Consider the following 9,412-nt stretch of genomic DNA (forward strand, 5'->3'; position numbering starts at 1 on the left):
TGAAAGAAAGTTACATAAATTATGTTATTTGTCCATGTATTTTTATAAAGAAAATGTCATCAAAATTTGTTACACTTGCTGTTTATGTTGGTGACATAAATCTTATTGGAACTCCGGAAGAGCTCCAAGAGGGTCTTAAAAATACTTTTACATGGACAAAGTATACCCATTACGTATTGGACTTTAAGCCATTGGGCTTTAAAGTAGAAGAAGTGTGAATTGGAAATAGAGGGAAATAAAATGGAGGGAAAATAAAAATTTGAAGAAGTGAACTTTTGTCTTGCACTTTGTCCCTCATTGGTGAGGGACAATCACATTTGTGTGCTTATATATAAATTCACTTCTTAAAGCTCTTAAAAGGAGTTGAAGAGAATGAACCCTCGCGCCGTCGTCGTCGTCGCTCGGCACGGCTTCGGCTTCGGCTTCGGATTTGGATCGATCGATAAGATTATTTTTTGGACAAAATTTATTTAATTATTTAATAATTAATTAAATGCCAAATCACTGCTGAAACTACGCCAGAACCTTGCTGAAAGTTCAGAGGGCCTCGCTGGTCGCGGTTCTGCCGCGACCGCGGTAGAATCGCGGCAGTCAGATTCAGAGAGCCTCTCTAGCCGTGGTTCTGCTGCGATCGCGGTAGAACCGTGGCAGGCCGCGTATTTTCGGAAAAGGCACCTTTCCAGACACCTCTTCTGATATTTGCCTATAAATTCTGAGGCAAGGCTGCATCTTCTGAACATGAAAAACACTTCAAAACTTCTTTCTTTCTGAATATACTGCATCCTAATTCGCAGTCTCTCTCTCTCAAATTCGTAAGTGTGATTTTGCTCCGTTCTCTGAGTTCGTTGGTATCATGCAGTTTGTATTGCCACTGTTGTAGGAAGGTTTATTCCGTTTTATCCTGGGAGGATTTAATCCATTACCTTGGCAACGTGTGAGGGGGTTAAAATTCCTTAAGGATGCACAAGAAAAATTGTGGACTCGGAATATTTTTGATTCTTTACTATTTAATACATTTCTTTATTCTTCTAACAGTTTTCTGATTTTTGTTTTAACACAGTTACGCTAACAAGCTTAAGGATTTTTATTTTACTAACGTTTCTGTGTTGATTATTAAACTGTTTTCTATATACTTTGTTAGAGACTAAAGCCTTGTTGTTTTCTACTCCTATAATTGTTTCTGTCCGGTTTAAAGTACATAAAAACTTTGCCGGAATAATAAACGTACGGATTTGAAGTATATAAAAACTTCATCATTGTTACGTGTTCTATGTTTGGTTTGGTATTCAGTTTGAAGATATCAAAACTTCACTGATTTAACAAGTTCTATATTGTTTTCAACTTTACAGAAATATGACGAATGAAAACCAAACTAATGGAAGTGTTGCGGGAACAGGTGCTACTGTTACGAGTGTTGCTGCCTCATCAAGCCGTTCTACTCCTGCTATGGCACCGTCAGAAAAACCCGGAAAGTTTTCCGGTATTGACTTCAAACGCTGGCAAATGAAGATGCTCTTCTATCTTACTACGTTGAGTTTGCAACGTTTCATCAAGGAGGATCCTCCGGTCATGGCTGAGAATACTCCGGATGATGAACGACTTGTTGTAACTGAAGCATGGAAACATTCTGATTTCTTGTGCAAAAACTACATATTGAGTTGTTTGGAAGATGGCTTGTACAATGTCTATAGTGTCATGGAAACTTCAAAAGCGTTATGGAATGCACTTGAGAAAAAGTACAAGACAGAGGATGCCGGACTTAAGAAGTTCGTGGCTGCAAGGTTTTTGGATTTCAAGATGATTGACACTAGATCAGTCATAACCCAAGTCCAAGAATTACAAGTCATTGTGCATGACCTCCTTGCTGAAGGTATGACCCGAGTCAATAATTTTATTAATTAGATTTATCTTATTACTAATTATGAGATTGTTATTGAAGGTATGGTCATAAATGAGACATTTCAAGTCGCTGCTTTCATTGAAAAGTTACCTCCGTTGTGGAAGGATTTTAAGAACTATCTTAAACACAAGCGGAAGGAGATGACACTAGAAGACTTGATTGTTCGTTTGAGGATAGAAGAAGACAACAAAAATGCTGAAGAGAAGTCACGTGGAAACTCGACAATAATGGGGGCAAACGTTGTCAAGGAGGCACCACAAAATAAGAAGAGGAAGAAGGCTTCCGGACCAAAGAATTACCCTAGCAAGAAAAAGTTCAAGGGTAATTGCCACAACTGTGGAAGATCTGGGCATAAGGCCGTGGATTGTCGTGCGCCCAAGAATGATAAGAAGAAAAAGAATCAAGCTAACATGGTTGAAGATGAAATGGAGGACTTATGTGCCATGTTGTCTGAATGCAATTTGGTAGGAAATCCAAAAAAATGGTGGATAGATTCTGGAGCCACCCACCATGTTTGTGCTAACAAGGAGTTATTTTCTTCTTATGCCCCCGCAGGACCCAATGAGACAGTCTTCATGGGAAATTCATCTACGGCCAAAATAAAAGGAGTTGGCAAGATTGCGTTGAAGATGACGTCGGGAAAAATAGTGACTCTAAATCAAGTCCTCCATGTTCCAGAAATTCGCAAGAATCTTGTGTCTACCTCACTTCTTGTCAAGAATGGATTCAAATATATTTTTGTTTCTAATAGTGTTGTACTTAGTAAGAACGATGTATATGTAAGAAAAGGTTACCTAAATGAGGGCCTTTTTAAGCTAGATGTAATAACAGTTCCTATCAATAAAGTGAATGTTTCTTCTTACTTACTTGAGTCAAACACATTATGGCATTCGCGTTTAGTTCACGTAAACTTCAAAACATTGCGGAAGATGATAAATCTAGTAGTATTGCCAAAATTTGATTGCATTAATTCCAAATGTCAAATATGTGTGGAATCAAAGTATGCTAAGCATCCTTATAAGTCCGTTGAAAGGAATTCAAGTCCTTTAGACTTAATTCACACAGATATTTGCGACATGAAGTCAACACCATCTCGCGGTGGGAAAAAGTATTTTATTACTTTTATTGACGATAGCACGAGATACTGCTATGTTTATTTACTTAATAGTAAAGAGATGCTTTCAAGAAATACAAGAATGAAGTTGAAACACAACTAAACAAAAAGATCAAAATGATAAGAAGTGATAGGGGTGGCGAATATGAATCTCCTTTTGAAGAAATTTGTTTGGAAAATGGCATTATTCACCAAACAACTGCCCCTTACTCTCCAAAATCTAATGGAATTGCGGAGAGAAAGAATCGAACATTGAAGGAGATGATGAATGCATTGCTAATAAGTTCTGGCTTACCACAAAACTTGTGGGGGGAAGATATACTTACAGCTAACCGAATAATCAACCGTGTACCTCATAGTAAAACACAGTCCATTCCTTATGAAAAGTGGAAAGGAAGGAAGCCTAGCTTGAAATACTTCAAAGTGTAGGGGTGTTTAGCTAAGGTACAAGTTCCTAAACCTAAAAGGGTTAAGATAGGTCCAAAAACGGTTGATTGTGTGTTTATTGGATATGTAACCAATAGCAAGGCATATCGTTTTCTGGTTCATAAATCAAAAAATACCGAGATTCACATTAATACGATAATAGAATCAGATAATACTGAATTCTTTGAAACTATTTATCCGTATAAAAAGGAAAGTGAAGTGACCTGCCAAAAGTCAAAACGACCTCGGGAGGAAATAACAGATGGTATGCCTAATGAAGAAAATCCAAGAAGAAGTAAACGTCAAAGGATATCTACTTCATTCGGTCCAGATTTTCTGACTTTTCTGTTAGAAAATGAGCCTCGTACCTTCAAGGAAGCAATGTCTTCCTCAGAAGCACAATATTGGAAAGAAGCTGTCAATAGTGAAATAGAATCCATATTGAGCAACCATACTTGGGAATTGGTTGATCTTTCTCCGGGTAACAAAACGTTGGGTTCTAAATGGATTTTCAAGAAGAAAATGAAAGACGATGGAACTATTGACAAATACAAGGCAAGACTTGTTGTCAAAGGATTTAGACAACGAGAAGGTCTTGACTATTTTGACACATACTCGCCGGTAACAAGAATTACATCTATTCGGATGCTAATAGCGTTAGCCGCCTTGTATGGTCTTCAAATCCATCAAATGGATGTAAAAACAGCCTTCTTAAATGGTGATCTTGAGGAAGAAATTTACATGAACCAACCTGAAGGGTTTGTGGTTCCGGAAAAAGAAAAGAAGGTGTGTAGACTTGTTAAGTCTCTTTATGGACTAAAACAAGCACCCAAACAATGGCATGCGAAATTTGACCAAACAATGTTGTCAAATGGTTTTAAGATTAATGAATGTGATAAGTGTGTTTACATTAAGAACGTTCAAAATCATGTAATCATTGTTTGCTTATATGTTGATGATATGCTAATAATGAGCAAAGACATTGCCGACATTCAAGCTACTAAGCGTATGTTTGCTAGTAAGTTTGATATGAAAGACTTAGGAGTTGCCGATGTAATTCTAGGAATTAAAATCCAGAGGACTCCTCAAGGTCTAGCTTTGTCTCAATCACATTACGTGAAAATGGTACTTGAAAAATTTAAACACTTGGAATTTAGAAGTGCAAGGACTCCAATTGACTTAAACCATCATCTTATGAAGAATAAAGGCGAAAGTACATCTCAATTGGAGTATGCTCGTGTGTTGGGAAGTCTAATGTACATTATGAACTGTACACGACCCGATATAGCTTATGCAATAAGTAAACTTAGTCGATTCACAAGTAATCCCAACAAGCATCACTGGGTGGCTATGAAACGAGTTCTGGGATATTTGGAGTATACCCAAGACTACGCTTTGCACTACAATAAATATCCTGCGGTTATTGAAGGATATAGTGATGCTAATTGGATAACCGACTCATCAGAAACAAAGTCCACAAGTGGATATGTGTTTACTGTTGGTGGAGGAGCAGTATCTTGGAAGTCTTCCAAACATACATGTATCGCTCGCTCTACAATGGAATCAGAGTTTATAGCATTGGATAAAGCCGGTGAAGAAGCTGAATGACTTCAGAATTTTTTAGAAGACATTCCGTTCTGGCCAAAACCTTTGGCTCCTATTTGCATACATTGCGATAGTGAGGCTGCAATAGGACGGGCAGGGAGCGTTATGTATAACGGAAAGTCTCGTCATATACGACGAAGACATAATACCGTTAGACAACTACTTTCTAGTGGAATTATCACTATTGATTATGTAAGATCAAAGGATAATGTTACGGATCCACTTACAAAAGGCTTAACTAGAGAGGGAGTTGAGAAATCATCTAAGGGAATGGGACTATGGCCGAGGACAAGTCAACATGGCGGTAACTCTACCTAGAATTTTGGATGTTCCGAGATCTAGGTTCAAGGAGCTCAAACAAAGTTGTGATTGACAATGTTCAGTAACAAGGATAGAACTTTACACGTTCTTTAATGATTACCAAAGTTTGATGAGGTATCTATCAAATAGTGTCAATCTAAAGGATTACACGTTTAGGAATCACCTACGTAAGTGTGAAGTGTAAGCCGCTTCAAGGAGAATTCTGTAAGGCCAATTCTCTATGCACTTATGAGACCAGGCGGTGTTCATGGCTAAAACGAACACAACAATGAGAACCAAAAGACGATTAAGGGTTGGTTGTGTTGCATATAGTTGTCTAGGTATACACTAAAGTTCGACGGTTCAAAGATATCAAATCTACCGATTGACCGAGTATATCCGACATATGTTCACTACGGAAAGTTCAAAGGGAAACCTACTTATCCAGATGCAATTAATCCTTACTTGCAAAATCACATAGCTTTTATCTATGATCTTTCTTGATACAACCATTCCCATTCATGTGAGGGATTGTTGGACTTTAAGCCATTGGGCTTTAAAGTAGAAGAAGTGTGAATTGGAAATGGAGGGAAATAAAATGGAGGGAAAATGAAAATTTGAAGAAGTGAACTTTTGTCTTGCACTTTGTCCCTCATTGGTGAGGGACAATCACATTTGTTTGCTTATATAAAGATTCACTTCTTAACGTAACTTTACGTACACCAATGAATATTCAATCACTTGAAGTGAATAAGGATCCGTTCCAACCTCTAAAAGAGGATGAGGAGCTCCTTGGTCCTGAAATACTCTATCTCGGTGTAGATGATGCACTTATTTATCTTGCTAATGCTAACAAAAGTGGTGCATATCGTATTGGTAATGCAGATGCAGGTTATTTATCCGATACCCATAAAGCTTGATTTCAAACCGCAAGCAGAGAGTGCATATGATTGAGATTAGTGATTCATTCGAGAAACATGTGGGTTGGAATGTGATAAAAGACCCACAATATTATACGGAGACAATGTTTCATGCATAGCACTATTAAAGGGAGGATTTATAAAAGGAGATAGAACGAAGAACATTTCACCAGAATTATTCTACATACATGATCTTCAGGAAAATTGTGACATTGATGTGCATCAAATTAGTTCAAGTGACAATCCAACAGATTGTCTTTACCAACATCAATTTTTGAGAATATGGTATACAAGATTGGAATGCGGAGACTCAAATATTTGAAATAAGATTTTCTTCAGGGAAGTAAAATGCGCGATGTACTCTTTTTCCCTTACTAAGGTTTTTCCCACAGGATTTTCCTTATAAGGTTTTTAATGAGGCAGCCAGCAATACGTATTACTAAATATGTGTACTCTTTTTCCTTCACTAGGATTTTTTCCCACGTGATTTTTTCTAGTAAGATTTTAATGAGGCACATTATTTTTTAATGAACATCGAAGGGGTAGTGTTATAAATATATTATATTATGGATGTTCATTTAGTACTCCGTTTTAAATAAGCTTCCTGAAGAAGCTTATCCATATGTGACTCCACCGTAAATATGTTTATCTATTTAAGTACTCTATTGGAAATAAGCTTCCTGAAGAAGTTTATCACTTTGATACCCGGTTATGGATAAACAGTACTCCCGGTAGAAGATTATCCATAACGGGTATAATAAGCTTATCCTTTCAGTACCCAGTTATGGATAAACATTACCCCCGGTAGAAGATTATCCATACCGGATATAATAAGTTTATCCTTTCAGTACCCAGTTATGGATAAATATTATCCCCGGTAGAAGATTATCCATACCGGGTATAATAAGCTTATCCTTTCAGTACCCAATTATGGATAAACATTACCCCCGGTAGAAGATTATCCATATCGGGTATAATAAGCTTATCCTTTCAGTACTCCGTTATGGATAAATATTGCTCTCAGTAGAAGATTATCCATATCTGGTATAGTAGCAGCTTACACAGCAGCTTCCTTTCTTCTATAAATAGAAGAGATTTCAGTTCATTATGTACATCAGTTTGAATTCGAATAATATATCAGTTTCTCTCTATACTTGTCTTTACTTTATAGTCTTTATTTTATAACACAAAAGCATTATTCGTTTGGATTTTGGAACTCAAGTTCGATAGCCAATAGCCAAAGTTATCTTTCAAATGGAATCAAATCTTTCTTTGTTGACCAAGTGTTAAGATTTTACCCACAAACTTGATAATTCAGTGGTACTTACGTGGAAGCAGTCAGTCAACTTTTGCCTAAAGCATATGGGGTCCATTGACATGTCAGAAAATCTAGGTTTTTTTGCTTTCTTTCTTTCACCGATTGAAGCTTCTATTTTTAGAGATGGTAAAAATTGATCCATTCAGGAACAGAAAATAAAACCCAGATAAAACAATAAAAAATAAAACACTGCTTTCCATATTAATAATAACAAGTAATATATTTCAAATTTACGAACGAATATACGAATACAAATAAGTGTTTATAATTATAATTATTGGTGAGTACAAAAACAGTAAGTCTCTTGTTAAACCATACCAAAAAGGTAAAACTATTATATCGTTAACGTGAAAAATTCATATTTGTTCTACAAATGTGTAGTTTATGTTTTAAAATAAATATAGATGACAGAGATGAAGAAATGAACATGTAAAAGATAAGATCCTGACCAAAGTTATGATTTAGTTCCTCCTCAACTAGAAACAAATATCGTACTTAACAGAGGAACATAAAAGCAGAACAACTACGGGAAAACAAAGATTAAAACGGGAAACCCACAAAGCTTTGAACAAAGGAGTGAGGAAGTAGGAGGAGAGTTTCAGAAACGGTGGAAGTTTACTGAGTGCTAAATTCTTCAATTTAATATCTTATCTTTTCATATCTTAATAAGGTGCCTTGAATATTTCATTTCATAACTCTTGCTTTATGTAAGTATTTCAGTATCTACAAATTAGATTTACATTTAAATACTTAGTAACCAGAGGCAGAAGTAAAAATTAATAAAAAAGATATACAATTATCTGTGTAAGGAACAGTAAAATTAAAAAGAATGTAGAGATAAAATGAAAAAGACTATAGCAAGGTGATTCAAAAAGGTATACAATTATGAGTAATAACAAATCCCTGACTATAGTCACGTATTGTGAATAGTTGTTAATAAATTTCTAATCTTTATTATTTGAAATGATGTTTTTTCTACTACCGTTGAACAACAATAATAACGTGCTCAATCTAAACCCATAAGTGGCGTTTGGGGAGGGTAGTTTGTGCGCAAACTTTATTCATACCTTGTGCAGGTAAGACTGTTTCCGATAAACCCTCGACTCAGGTATAATTTCCTAGATTAGCAAGTTCAAGTAATATTCTAGACATTGTTTTCCTTTATTACATTAATTACACTTGGTTTTAATTAGTTAACATAATATAATAAACATTGTAATGTATAACAATTTATTTTATAAACAGTTAATTCTTCAATAATTGAGAACAAATTTATCTATAAAAATGTAAGTAACTTATTTATTTTGCATATATTTGAAAGAAAAACAAGAAAAGATTAAAGAAAAATATGCATCAGCTGAAATGGTGAGAAAATCGAGGAATAGAGGCGGAGGTCAGAAGATCCATGGAAGTCAGACATCAAATTCAGTGTGCATGGGAGTTCCACAGTTGGAAGATACAAAGAAAGTGAAAAGTATTAATTCGATCCAAGGAATTATACCTTTGGATATCAATCAGATCTCAAATCCTACCACACCAAAGGGAGCGAGCGAGGAAATAACAATGGCGAGTAGGGCGTCATGGGCAGATTGAGTTGATGAGGAAGAAAAGCTGAGCAAAAGTACAGGTTTGATTAAAACCCTAGATTCAAGTACTAAAACATGGAGTAATGTTGTGGGTACAATACCAATAGAGGAAGGTTTAGACTTAATGAAGGAAGTCACGGAACAAAATGTAAAAATAACAATAGCGGATATCAAGGATGAGGTAGATTACTAGACAACAGCTGTTGTATGCTATGTACTAGGTTCGAATCCTCCGCGAGTAGT

This window comes from Nicotiana tabacum, chromosome 5 (assembly GCF_000715075.1).
Source record: "Nicotiana tabacum cultivar K326 chromosome 5, ASM71507v2, whole genome shotgun sequence".
NCBI classification, from domain to species: domain Eukaryota; kingdom Viridiplantae; phylum Streptophyta; class Magnoliopsida; order Solanales; family Solanaceae; genus Nicotiana; species Nicotiana tabacum.